This window comes from Chelonia mydas, chromosome 6 (genome assembly GCF_015237465.2).
Source record: "Chelonia mydas isolate rCheMyd1 chromosome 6, rCheMyd1.pri.v2, whole genome shotgun sequence".
In the NCBI taxonomy this organism is placed as follows: Eukaryota; Metazoa; Chordata; order Testudines; family Cheloniidae; genus Chelonia; species Chelonia mydas.
The window spans coordinates 29,609,022-29,622,283 of NC_051246.2; positions in this window are offsets into that span (position 1 = coordinate 29,609,022).

Here is a 13,262-nt window from a genome sequence, read left to right on the forward strand (position 1 = left end):
TGTTTATTTTGACCCCTCCCCCCCATGAAATTGTCCATTTCCCATCCTTTGGAAATTTTCCGTCCTCTAGCAGGCAGAAGTTGGTAAAACACCTTGAACGTGAACAGTTGTGTAAATGCCAGGTATTAATTATTATCATTACTTATTAAGGTATTCTGAGTGGCCTGATTAAAAGGGCTATTGTCAAGGCTAAAATATAGGGGTTAGATGGAGGCAGGCGGGAAGGGAGCAGTACTTTCCCACACACCACTTACAAAATATGCTACACCCCTGTGAATGAGATGCTGCTACAGTAGAATATGCACAGGGGTGGCAGGTTTGTATAATTTTTTGTTGGTGCCCACACTGGGTCCAGTCCTCCCCCCCCCCACACTTGCCTAAGGCTCTGGGAGGGGGGCTGGGTGCGAGAGGGGTGCGGGCTCTGGGATGGAGTTTGGATGCGGGCTCTGGGCTGGGGCAGGGGTGCGGGAGAGGGTGAGGGGTGCAGCGCTACCTTGGGTGGCTCCCGAAAGTGACCCGCGCACCCCTCTGGCAGCAGCTCCTAGGCAGTGGGACCAGAGGGTCTCCGCATGCTGCTGCCTGCAGGCACCGCCCCTGCAGCTCCCATGGGCCCGCAGTTCCTGGCCAATGGGAGCTGCAGAGTTGGCGCTCGGGGCGAGGGCAGCACACGGAGACACCCGCACCCCCGGGGCATAGGGCCATTCCAGCCGCTTCCGAGAATGGCATGAAGCGAGGCTGGGCAGGAAGCTGCCTTAGCCCCACTGCGCTGGTGGCGGCGGCTGGGAGCCCCGGGGCCTTTTTAAATTGCCCGGGGGCAGCAGGCGGGGCCTGGAGATGCCTCGAGGGAGGCGCACAGGGGCGTCAGGCAGGGCTGGAGGAGAGACCTGGCCATGAACGTAGGTGGAGCTGGGACCCTGGGCCCTGAATATTCCTGGAGCACGGGCACCACAGCCGCATATAACTCACGCTGCTCCTGAATATGCAGATGTTCAAAATATGATTGTGCTGCTACTTGGTTTCACTGTGCTCCTTGAGCTGGGCTTTCCCTCAGTGGGATTGGAATGTACCCCGCCCCAGATCTCTGCTAGGCCCTTTGAGCTTGGATCCTTCTCAGCTGGTGAAACAAAATAACTGGTGGTATAGCACCAAAATGAGAAGTCACTAACAGTAAATTGTGCAGGTCTGTGATCTTCCCTCTTCTTTCTTAGGCCTGGTCTAGGTACAGATTTTATACCAGTACAACTATGTTGGTTGGGGTGTGATTTTTTTATTTTTATTTTATTTTATTTTTATTTTTTAAATCAACAGAGTTCTATCATTACCACCCCTCGTGTGGACATAGTTATATTGGGATAAAGGTGCCTTACACAGTACAGCTTATTCTCCTGCCTGTAAAAAGAAAAGGAGTACTTGTGGCACCTTAGAGACTAACCAGTTTATTTGAGCATGAGCTTTCGTGAGCTACAGCTCACTTCATCGGATGCATAGCATATCGTGGAAACTGCAGAAGACTTCCACGATATGCTATGCATCCGATGAAGTGAGCTGTAGCTCACGAAAGCTCATGCTCAAATAAACTGGTTAGTCTCTAAGGTGCCACAAGTTCTCCTGCCTGTGTGGCTATACAGCAGTGGTTCTCAAACTTTTGTACTGGTGACGCCTTTCACATACCAAGCCTCTGAGTGCAAACCCCCACCCCCTATAAATTAAAAAAACTTTTTATATTTAACACCATTATAAACACTGAAGGCAAAGTGGGGTTTGGGATGGAGGCTGACAGCTCTTGCCCCCCCCCCCATGTAATAACCTCGTGACCCCCTGAAGGGTCCCAACCCCCAGTTTGAGAACCCCTGCTCTACATGTCTAGCGATAGCAGTATAAAGCACCTTTATACTGATATAATTATGTCTGTGCTGCGAGGAGGGTGGGTTGTACCACTTTAATTTAGTTAAACCAGTATATTTTTTGTGTATGGATAAACCCTTAAATAAGGAATGAAATTTGTTAACAATGAGGAGAGTGAATTACCATCACTGGAGATGTGATTTAACACCACCTCACTGAGATTCCTAGATTATAAAGTCAGAAAGGACTTTGTGATTATCTAGTCTGACCTGCTATATAACACAGGGCAGGGCCTGCCTGAATTAATTCCTGGTTGATGAATGGGGCAGTTCATACCTCTGAGAGCTAGTATTTCAGACTCTCTGCCAACATACCAGCTCTTTTGAGGCTTCTTTGCAATCCTAAAATCTAGAGCAGTGGTTCTCAACTCTGGTCCACCGCTTGTTCAGGGAAAGCCCCTGGCGCGCCGGGCTGGTTTGTTTACCTGCTGCGTCCACAGGTTTGGCCGATCAGGGCTCCCACTGGCCGTGCGTGGTTCGCCTCTCCAGGCCAATGGGGCTGCAAAAAGCGGCGCGGGCTGAGGGATGTGCTGGCCACCCTTCCCGCAGCCCCCATTAGCCTGGAGCGTCGAACTGCTGCCAGTGGGAGCCGCTATCAGCCGAACCTGCGGATGCGGCAGGTAAACAAACCAGCCCGGCGTGCCAGGGGCTTTCCCTGAACAAGCGGTGGACCAGAGTTGAGAACCACTGCTCTAGACATTTAGGTTTTTGTTGTTGTTGTTGTTTTTTTAAATGAAAGCTAGAGAAAAAGATCATAGATCCATTGATGTAACAACATGGCTTATGGGCCTGTCGTGGCTGTTTTCAAGCCCTGGCTAAAATTTGACATAGCTAATGTTAAATGGCAATAAAATATGTAACAATTTTTCTTTCATATTATATAAGCCATGGTGAGAAAGGTTTTACACAGCAAACTCTCTGCCCCCCCCTCCGCCCCCCCATCAAAAACTAAAACATAGCTCTTGGTTCAGTCATTGCAGTAGGGAATATACATAATTTTTCTCTGTCTTCATGAACAGACCTGTATTTTTCTTTCCCACTTATGTTGACCACCTTCATCACTTTATGTGGTACTATGATTCTTGTCAACATTTCTTTTATTTCCAGTACAAAAAAGTAGAGCAGGCAAGCACAGCAATGAGTACGTGTGCATGTGCTACCAATGGAAAGTAGAGGAAGTTTTAAACTGACCCATGATCCTTATCCTCCTCTCACCCATTGGGACCAGTTATTCTAACAGATGGAACAAACATTTACATAAAAACCTAAGGCACAAATGGCAGTTTATGAGTGATAACAAGTGATGCGTTAGCAATTGCTGTCCTGACTTTCCTCCGTTTGTTTGGCTGGTAAGTTTTTTGTTTGACACCTAGCATTACTTTAGTGTTTGCTTATTTGTTTTCCTTAATGTAATATTTATTTAAATTCCTTAATTGTTAGTATTATTTATCCTACCTAACAGCTCCCTTTTCTTAACATTAATAGGACGTTAAATGGCATGCCAGCAGTCCCCCATTACACAATAGGCTTCCATGGCCTTTGATCCATAGGTCATGGTACAGTCTGTCACTTGATCAGTGTCTGTTTTAAATTAAATATAAAAGATTTTGCATATTAAAATAAAAGCATATAATGCACTGTATTAATGCTGTAGCTATCATAACATTTGAATGGGCCAATATCAGACAATGTCTGGACCTGTTGCATTCCCCAAATCCTACTGAAATCAAATCAATTCTACACATCATTGGGTTCTACTGCACACAAGCTGTCACTGGCTGCATGTGACTGCTTACCAAAAGGCTTTTCACAAAATAGAGACATGCTCTGGTTTTGTTGCCTGCTTCACCTTTACATTTTAAACAACGCCATAAACAGTATATCAAAGTGTAGGATTTTCCTTAGGGAGGGAATTCCCATTTGGGATGCTCAGCACCTCGAAAATTCAGCCTTAATTCAGGAAAGCACTTAAGCACATGTTTAACTGTAACACATTTGCTTAAGTTCCACTGAAGACAATGGGGTGTACCAAGTATCACTGCTTCTCTGAAGTGGGGCCAGGATCAAGGTGAAAATTTGTAACAAGCACTTTATAGTTGCTTCAGATAGGCCATTTCAAAAATCACGTTTAATCAATTATGCAGCCTGCACAGCTTTTCTTTCCACACATACCCCCTAGCTTTTTGAATGAGCTATATTTCTTTACATTTTTAAAGTAAATGCTTTCAGGGTTAGTTAAAGTGAACGTGTTCTGTGTGACTCCTTGTTCCACTGAATACGGCAAAACTCTAGTGGGGCCAGGATTTCACCTTAAGCATCCACTTGTTGCAGCTACCAAACCCTTTCGTATGCAAGTGAACTCCCCAAAGTGAATACCAGTTTCTTTTTGATGTCTTTAGTAAAATGCACCTCTGCTGTTGTGCTGGTCCCTGACACAATGTGACTTCTAAGGCCTCACAATAGCCTAGCGGGAATTAAGTGGTGCTTGTGCTGTCCCTCTGCACAGGGGTGAATTTCACCCCAGCGGTGCTGATTCTTCTACCTTTACTCATAGTGAGTAGTCCCTTACTATGCAAATAGTTCCACTGATTTTAAACATGAGTAAGGGCAGCACAATCAGACCCACAATAGGGAATACATGTCTGCTGCACATCAATACACGTTTTAGCAGATATTCATTCTGTCCCTGAAATCAAATGTTACAGTGCTTCTGGCTTCAAAGGTGATACTTCTTTCATGGATGAAAGATCCAGAATACTCTTCTGCTATCGATGATTCAGGAGGAAACAAAGTATGCGAGTTTATTGTTGTTCCTTTGTTTCAGTGCTGAGAATAGTGCTCTAATACTAACTAACCTCTGTGCTACGGTAGAAAACTATGTCCTATGTGAACATAACTTAACTCATGGAGCAACACTAATTGTACAAGGCATTATCAAAACCCATAAAATGGCCAGGCTTCTGCCCAACAGGAGTTCATAGTCTACTTTGTAAAGCTACAACACAGACTAATAAGGAGGATGGAGGGGGGGCTGACTCCAAGTGGGAGGAGATCAAAGCAGGACAGCTAAGCACAAGGCAGTTTTAAGAATGGCTGTGAAGTAGGAGAGGGAATTAGCCTTGCACACAGGAAATGCGACATTGCTCCAGGAAGAGAAGAGCACCCTGAAAAAGACATCAAGTCAGCAGTGGGAAAAGGAGCACCTGGGAGGAAGGTTCAAATAACATCAGGCCTACAGGAAGGTACATGTTTGCACATACCCTACTTCAGATTTCTAAAAATAGAACATATACTTGGTTTTCAATGACCAGTTTCAGAGTAGCAGCCGTGTTAGTCTGTATCCGCAAAAAGAAAAGGAGGACTTGTGGCACCTTAGAGACTAACAAATTTATTAGAGCATAAGCTTTCATGAGCTACAGCTTACTTCATCAGTGAAACTCACTTCTGCAGATACACACTCAGTACTGCCTTTCTGTTTTCTCAATGGAGTTGTTTCCCACGGGTTTGTCATTTTAAAAAGGCAGGGCCTCGCCCAACTGGAAATGTGTATATATAACGAAACACATACAAGCAGCATGTTGTCATCTTGTTGGCACTGCTAAAATGAAAAGTGAACAATAAAAGCTGTTAGGACAGACATGACAGACACCTGAGGTAAAAAGAAGCCCTATTCAATTTGTCCAAGGTTATTTGACTCTTGCTTAACCTTCAGAAGTCCAAGCATAGGACTAGAGTCAGTCTATCCCAGGGGTCTCAAACTCAAACGATCGTGAGGGCCACATGAGGACTAGTACATCTGCCCAAGGGCTGCACCACTGACCACCACCACCACCCCCCCGCTGCCCCAGCCCCTCCCCCACTCCACCCCTTCTGTGAGGCCCCGCCCCGCCTCTTCCCACCCCTTCCCCGCCCCCATTCCAACCCCTTCCCTGAAATCCCCACCCCAACTCCACCCCCTCCCTGCCCCCAGGGGGGTGCAGGAGGGGTGCAGGGTGCGTCAGGGGGTCAGGGTGCAGGAGGGGTTCGGGGGGCGGGTCCAGCCTGGCGTGCACTGGGGGCAGGGCAGGCTCCCTGCCTGCCTGCCCTGCCCCTGCACCGCTCCAGGAAGCAGATGGAACCTGCGGGGGGGGGGGGGGGGGCACAGGGATCTGTGTGTTGCCCTGGCCGCTCCTCCAGGTACCTCCCCTAAGCTCTCATTGGCCGGGAACGGGGACCCTGTGGGCCCCCCCCCCCCCAGGTCCCGGCTGCTTCCCGGAGTGGCGCGGGGGCAGGGCAGGCAGGAAGGGATCCTGCCGGCCGGAGCCGCTCTAGGTAAATACTGGGAGTGGGGGGGCGGGGGTGCCGCGGGGAGCTGGTGTGCCGCAGCGGTCTCTGTGTTTGAGACCCCTGGTCTATCCCATCTCTTTGTGAATTTGGATAAGTCACTTAACTTCTCTATGCCTCAGTGTGTGAAGTAGACAACAGTAAAGTAATACTTTATTTAACTCACAAGGGCGTTGCGATGTATATAATTAGTTATATGTGAAGTGCTTTGAGATTCTTGGATTAGAAGTGATTTCGTAACAGGAACTTTACACATTTTTAAATACATGAGTTTTGTGTCTATGTAAATGCTACTCTATACTTAAAACACTATGGCAGCACAGCTGCTCTGCTGCACCAATGTGGCCCTTCAGCGTAGACCCTACCTTTGCCGATGGGAGAGATTCTCCTGTCGGCATCAATATTCCACCTCGCCGAGAGGCAGTAGCTAAGATGACAGAAGGATTCTTCCATCAGCCTAGCACTGGCTACACATGGACTTAGGTTGTCTTAACTACACCAATCGGGGTGTGGATTTTTCACACCCCTGAGCGGTGTAGTTATGCCAACTTAATTTTCTAGTGTAGACCAGGCCTCCGTGTGCTTGTTCAGTAGAAAGCGTGGCCTTTTGCAGCACTAACCATAGCAGGTTTCGGCTCAGAATGGACAGATCTGCTCAATAGAAAATGTGCTAGCCCCTGATCATGAAATGAGACTCCAGTGGGATTACTCACAGTGCATAAAGTTACACACAAGTCTTTGCAGGACTGGGGTCCTAGCTTGCGATCAATGTAAATTACAAGAACTCTTATTTTTATGTAATATTGTCATGTCAATTAACACAAAGCTTTTAGGCAGAAGTAACAGGCACACATGAGAGGGCATATTGGAAATTATTGTTCCTAAAATATCAGTGTGTTTTTGGCATTGAAAAACGTTTCATAAAATGGGTATAAAAACTTTTATTAATTTTTAAGACTAGCTTTTAAAAAAGAAAAAGCCATTCCTGATGGCATGGACTCTATTAGAACCACAACAGGTTGTATAGTTTAACCCAGTCTGAATAAATCTTAATGATACAAGCCTCAGCAAGAGCAACAGAGAACTCAACAATTTGAAAGGAAATGGGAACCAATAATCAATTATTTCAAAATAAATAACAGCCTTAACCCTGCTATATGGCTTTGCTGTCACCTAATATTAATAGGTGTAATACCTGTTTGGCGTAGATTTAAATGATTGGATAATGAAAAAACCATGTCATTGCTACTTACTATAATCTGTTTTAATCAGAGGTTAAAATATCAGGATGTGTGAGCTTTTTTTTTATCAAAAGGCTTTTGTTTATAACAACGTAATGTTAATTTCATTTTCAGTGCTTGGGGTAGCAAATACAATGCAGCTACTTATCATTAACTGGTACAGTACAATCTGGATTTTTCCAAATGTCATGGGGGATTTAAATAGATTTGGCTTATAAAGGGAATTTTCATGTTGGAGGACATGACCCTACTTCAGATAACAGTAAATTTGGGATAACTGCAGTTCAGATCATCACTGCTGGAGTGGATACGGGAAATGTAAGGCTGCTTTTTGGCTGAGAGAGAAGCCCATTGTTTCCCACTTTTCTACTCATCATTCAGGGCCTGTAAACTTGATATGGGAATTTGTTTATTTCCAAGACTGAGCTGGGTTTATTAATCTTATATCTTCAACCATCCATCCTATCAAGCCTCTATGTCTACAGTATATGGAGTACTATAGTACTATAGAGTACTATAGAGTACAATAATGTAAGCACAGTAGTTGCCATTAAATAGACAGCATTAGCCACATTGAGCATTATTCTGTATTCCAAGTATAGTGGAAAACTGCTGTATTTTAGATACAGTGTCTGAGAACTCTTGGCAAATGCGATCTGAACTATAGCAGTTTGTCCCTATACTTAGATTAGGAAATAACTGTGGTAACAGGTAAGAAGCATTGTAACTGTTGGCAAAAGTTTACTTTTCAGCAGAAGGCATTGTGAAACATACAGACATTCGTTCAATAATATATAATTTTGTTTCCATGTGTGCTTCCCCTAGTTTAACACACACTTTAAAAAAAAAAAAAAAACTTCTCTGTTATCTCATAAATTAAATAGCAAGTCACCATTGCCTTTGACCCTCATACATTTTAAGAATTCCCTGAAACAATCTTCTAAAGCAATTTTTGTTCTGCAGAACAGCACGATTTTAAAAAGTTGGTTATATACTGGGACCCAAACCATCTTCTATTGAAGTCAATGGGGAAAATCCCATTGAAATGCATGGGAGTGTAGTTTGCTTTTACTGTTGTGAATTTGGTGTGCATTATTCATGAACGATGAAAGCAAAAGTGTGTTATGTAGGTCATCCCATACAACTGCCCATAAAATCTTTTACTCTCCACTCTATCACATATTTTATTTAATGGATATTAGAAGAAAGGTATTTTTGTAATAGTTTTAGAGTTTTAAACACTTATGTTGATACTCCTTTTTGCTTCCTTCTGCCTGCACAACCTGATTGCCTTAGCCCTGGTCTACACTGGCGGGGGATCTATCTAAGTTACGCAACTTCAGCTACGTGAATAACATAGCTGAAGTTGACATACTTAAATCGACTTACCGTGGTGTCTTCACCACAGTGAGTTGACTGCTGCCGCTTCCCCGTCAACTCCGCCTGCGCCTCTCGTGGAGCTGGAGTAAAGGAGTCGACGGGAGAGCGCTCGGGGGTCGATTTATCGTGTCTAGACTAGACGCGATAAATCAATCCCCGCTGGATCGATCGCTGCCCGCCGATCTGGCGGGTAGTGTAGACCTACCCTTAGTTACCAGGAGTCATAGTAAGTAAAGCAAACCAGCTATGCAGGTGGTGTTGTGAGGGGGGTGGGGAAATAGCACAAAAAATAGATTTTTCTGCTGACTGTAATGTGAGTTCAAGGCTGCTATTTTGTAACCTGATAGTTTTTAGCCCTAAGAGGCAGATCCTCAGCTGGTATACCTTGTCTATGGAGCTATAACAATTTGCAACAGCTCAGGATCTTCCCACAGGCTACATACCCATTCAGCTATGATACCCAACTCTCCAATGGGATACAGCATTGCATTGATTTGTAGGGATTTCTGGTCCACACCTCACTAAAAATACTTCGGCCAAGAACATCAAACTCAGTATTTAGCCACTGATTTTAATGGGAATTAGGCACCTAAATGCCTTCAATGGCCCTGTCTCTCCTTCCTATCCCAGGGGATACAAATAACCCCCACTGACTGCTCTAGAAATTACTCACATTCCTCAGGGCCCTGTAGTTTCTACCAGGGTAATTTTTAATCCTTGCTTTCAGCTCATCTTCTGCCTATTTAAGACAAAGGACCTGAATTTCCTCTCACATTAGTTTTGTACCTGGTGAAACACCATTCATTGCACTGGAGTTACTCCTGATTGTCATTGGTGTAAGTAAATGGAGAATCGGGCCCAGCTTATCCCTCATCCCCATTTTTTTTTTTTTTAAAGGGCAGTTGTGGAGGTGGGGGCAGGAGGAAACTGCTCACGGGATTGGAATTACGGAAGTCTCATCTGAGTTATGTTAGTGGGCACAGTGCGAGCGAGAAAGTTTAAGGTGAAAAGTGAATGCAGTTTATTCCCTGGTTTTCAGTTTATTCCATTCTTGGAGAAACAAAGGTATTTATTTCTTGGTTCACACGGCCAGTGTAGCATAAATAAATTAGTGTGTGTACACACCTCATCCAGTGCACTAGATGCCCCAATAACAAGCCACTCAGTACACTCTTGAGTGAACTCTCACAGAAAAATGATAAAAGACAAAGACACCATATCACCCATGGATGACCATTTTTCCCAAATGATCACTCCATATCTGACCCCTCAGATGGGTCAGGCCTGGGAGCTTAAATGCATAACTTTGCTAGACACCAAAAGTCATGGTCTTAATACAGACACTGGATTTATGGCTTATTACAACCATCTGTAAACTCCTAACTGCCCTTTTTGTCCTATGACTGCCAAGCTATTAAGTAGCAAGACAAGGCGGGTGAAGTAATATCTATTATTGGACCAACTTCTTCTGAAGAGCTCTGTGCAAGGTCAAAAGCTTTTCTCTCTCACAAACAGAAGTTGGTCCAATGAAAGATGTTGCCTCACCCATCTTGTCTCTCTAAAATCCTGGAACCAACCAGCTACATCACAACTGCATGTGAGCTATTAACTGGCCTCTTCACCTTGAATGGTCTCTTACAATATGTTTTAACGACTTACGCTAAACAATCTGTTCCACCTTGTATGTCGCTGTGACACTGAGTGCCTTTCCCAGGCCTGAAGAAGAGCTCTGTGTAGCTAGAAAGGCTGTCTCTTTTCCTCAACAGAAGCTGGTCCTATAAAAGATTCTTACCCACCTTGTCTCTCTGTATATACACACAAAGAGATAGAAATGCAGATCAGAGCATGATGGCTGACCTCCTAGGGCTTTTGTGTTCAAAATAATATAAGTAGATGTAATATAGACATGATGATTTCTGTGAGAGTTGTGAATGTTTGTTAGTAAATGTCTTTTTTTTTTTAATTTCAAATTAATTAAGGAAAAACCCATTCCAGAATATATCTAAATAGAGTTCAATTATATTTTTCTTATAGATCTTCCCGTTCACAACTGATCTGAAAGACTGCTAGCGGGTGAGGTAGGAGATACTTAATATTTATTTAATGAATACAGTGATTTAAATACCTGTAGACTGAATCTTTTTGGATTTATACACTGCAAAAATCTGATTTTTGGCATCATGAAAACAAGGGAAATGACAGCAGTTTATTTGCCCAGTCTATGAGAAGTTCTCACTCCATACACATCAATGCATTAATCAGCAATATAAAGTAGATCTTATTGCTTAATTTATTAATATTTACCTGATGTAGATTCTTTGTTCCTAAACAGTTTTTTAAATGTCTCATCGACGCTAACCAGAGGTGTCACTATTATATACTGTAAACTGCTACGCTGTAATTCAACGGTGAGGTAGGGCTGGGAAGAAATGAGCCATTTCCAGTAAGCTATTCCTTTCTTAGGCTTATAGCTAGATCTTCTTCATTATGTTGCTTAATAATTTTGACATCTGACTACAGCTCTCGATTCAGTTTTTCAACCTGACCACAACCACAGCCTTCAGAGATGACAGAGCTGAATTATAATGCTTCCCCATAGGATGAGCCACTGACTCCCTACTTATCCTAATAAAAACAAAAAACTTGACTTTCCTTCTGCTTGGAACATGCCATACAAACCCCATAGCCTTACTAATGCTTTCCTGAGATGAACAAGGTATTGGTTTTTTTGCAACCCCACAGAATACATTGAAAACGTACTCTTATTTAATGAGATCAGGAAATGATTTAACTGTAGCTCACCATTTTAAAGTGACATCCCAATATGTTTAGTCTCCAAGGCCATGTTTATTCAGTATAAATATTTGGGTACATTTATTTTACAGGAACAGTAATAAACATCTTTGACTTCAGTGCTGGCTCTGCCCTTGAATGCATAATTAGTTCACGTTGGTTAAAAATCATGCCAATTGTTTTTCTCCAGACTGATAACTGTTTATGACAGTGGTCTGCTGTTCAGGGTTACAGCTACAGCATTTGCTGGAAATTACTGTAAAACCTGGGCAATATAGTAATAAGTCGACCGCACATGCTGAATTAAAGACCCCAAACAGTCTGCCCACAGTATTCTTGCCAGCAAATTAAAGAAGTATGGATTGGATGAATGGACTATAAACAGCTGGCTAGACTGTTGGGCTCAACATGTAGCGATTCATGGCTCGATGTCTAGTTGGCAGCCGGTATCAAGCGGAGTGCCCCGGGGTCGGTCCCGGGGCTGGTTTTGTTCAACATCTTCATTAATGATCTGGATGGTGGGATGGATTGCACCCTCAGCAAGTTTGTGGGTGACACTAAGCTGGGAGGAGAGGTAGACACACTGGAGGGTAGGGATAGGGTCCAGAGTGACCTAGACAAATTGGAGGATTGGGCCAAAAGAAATTTGATGAGGTCCCACAAGGACAAGTGAAGAGTCCTGCACTTAGGACAGAAGAATCCCATGCACTGCTACGGGGTGAGGACTGACTGACTAAGCCCTGGTCTACACTAGGACTTTAGGTCGAATTTAGCAGCATTAATTCGATGTAAACCTGCACCCGTCCACACGATGAAGCCCTTTATTTCGACTTAAAGGGCTCTTAAAATCGATTTCCTTACTCCACCCCTGACAAGTGGATTAGCGCTTAAATCGGCCTTGCCGGCTCGAATTTGGGGTACTGTGGACACAATTCGACGGTATTGGCCTCCGGGAGCTATCCCAGAGTGCTCCATTTTGACCGCTCTGGACAGCACTCTCAACTCAGATGCACTGGCCAGGTAGACAGGAAAAGAACCGCGAACTTTTGAATCTCATTTCCTGTTTGGCCAGCGTGGCAAGCTGCAGGTGACCATGCAGAGCTCATCAGCAGAGGTGACCATGATGGAGTCCCAGAATCGCAAAAGAGCTCCAGCATGGACCGAACGGGAGGTACGGGATCTGATCGCTGTATGGGGAGAGGAATCCGTGCTATCAGAACTCCGTTCCAGTTTTCGAAATGCCAAAACCTTTGTCAAAATCTCCCAGGGCATGAAGGACAGAGGCCATAAGGGGGACCCGAAGCAGTGCCGCATGAAACTGAAGGAGCTGAGGCAAGCCTACCAGAAAACCAGAGAGGCGAACGGCCGCTCCTGGTCAGAGCCCCAAACATGCCGCTTCTATGATGAGCTGCATGCCATTTTAGGGGGTTCAGCCACCACTACCCCAGCCATGTTGTTTGACTCCTTCAATGGAGATGGAGGCAATACGGAAGCAGGTTTTGGGGACGAAGAAGATGATGATGAGGAGGAGGAGGTTGTAGATAGCTCACAGCAAGCAAGCGGAGAAACCGGTTTTCCTGACAGCCAGGAACTGTTTCTCACCCTGGACCTGGAGCCAGTA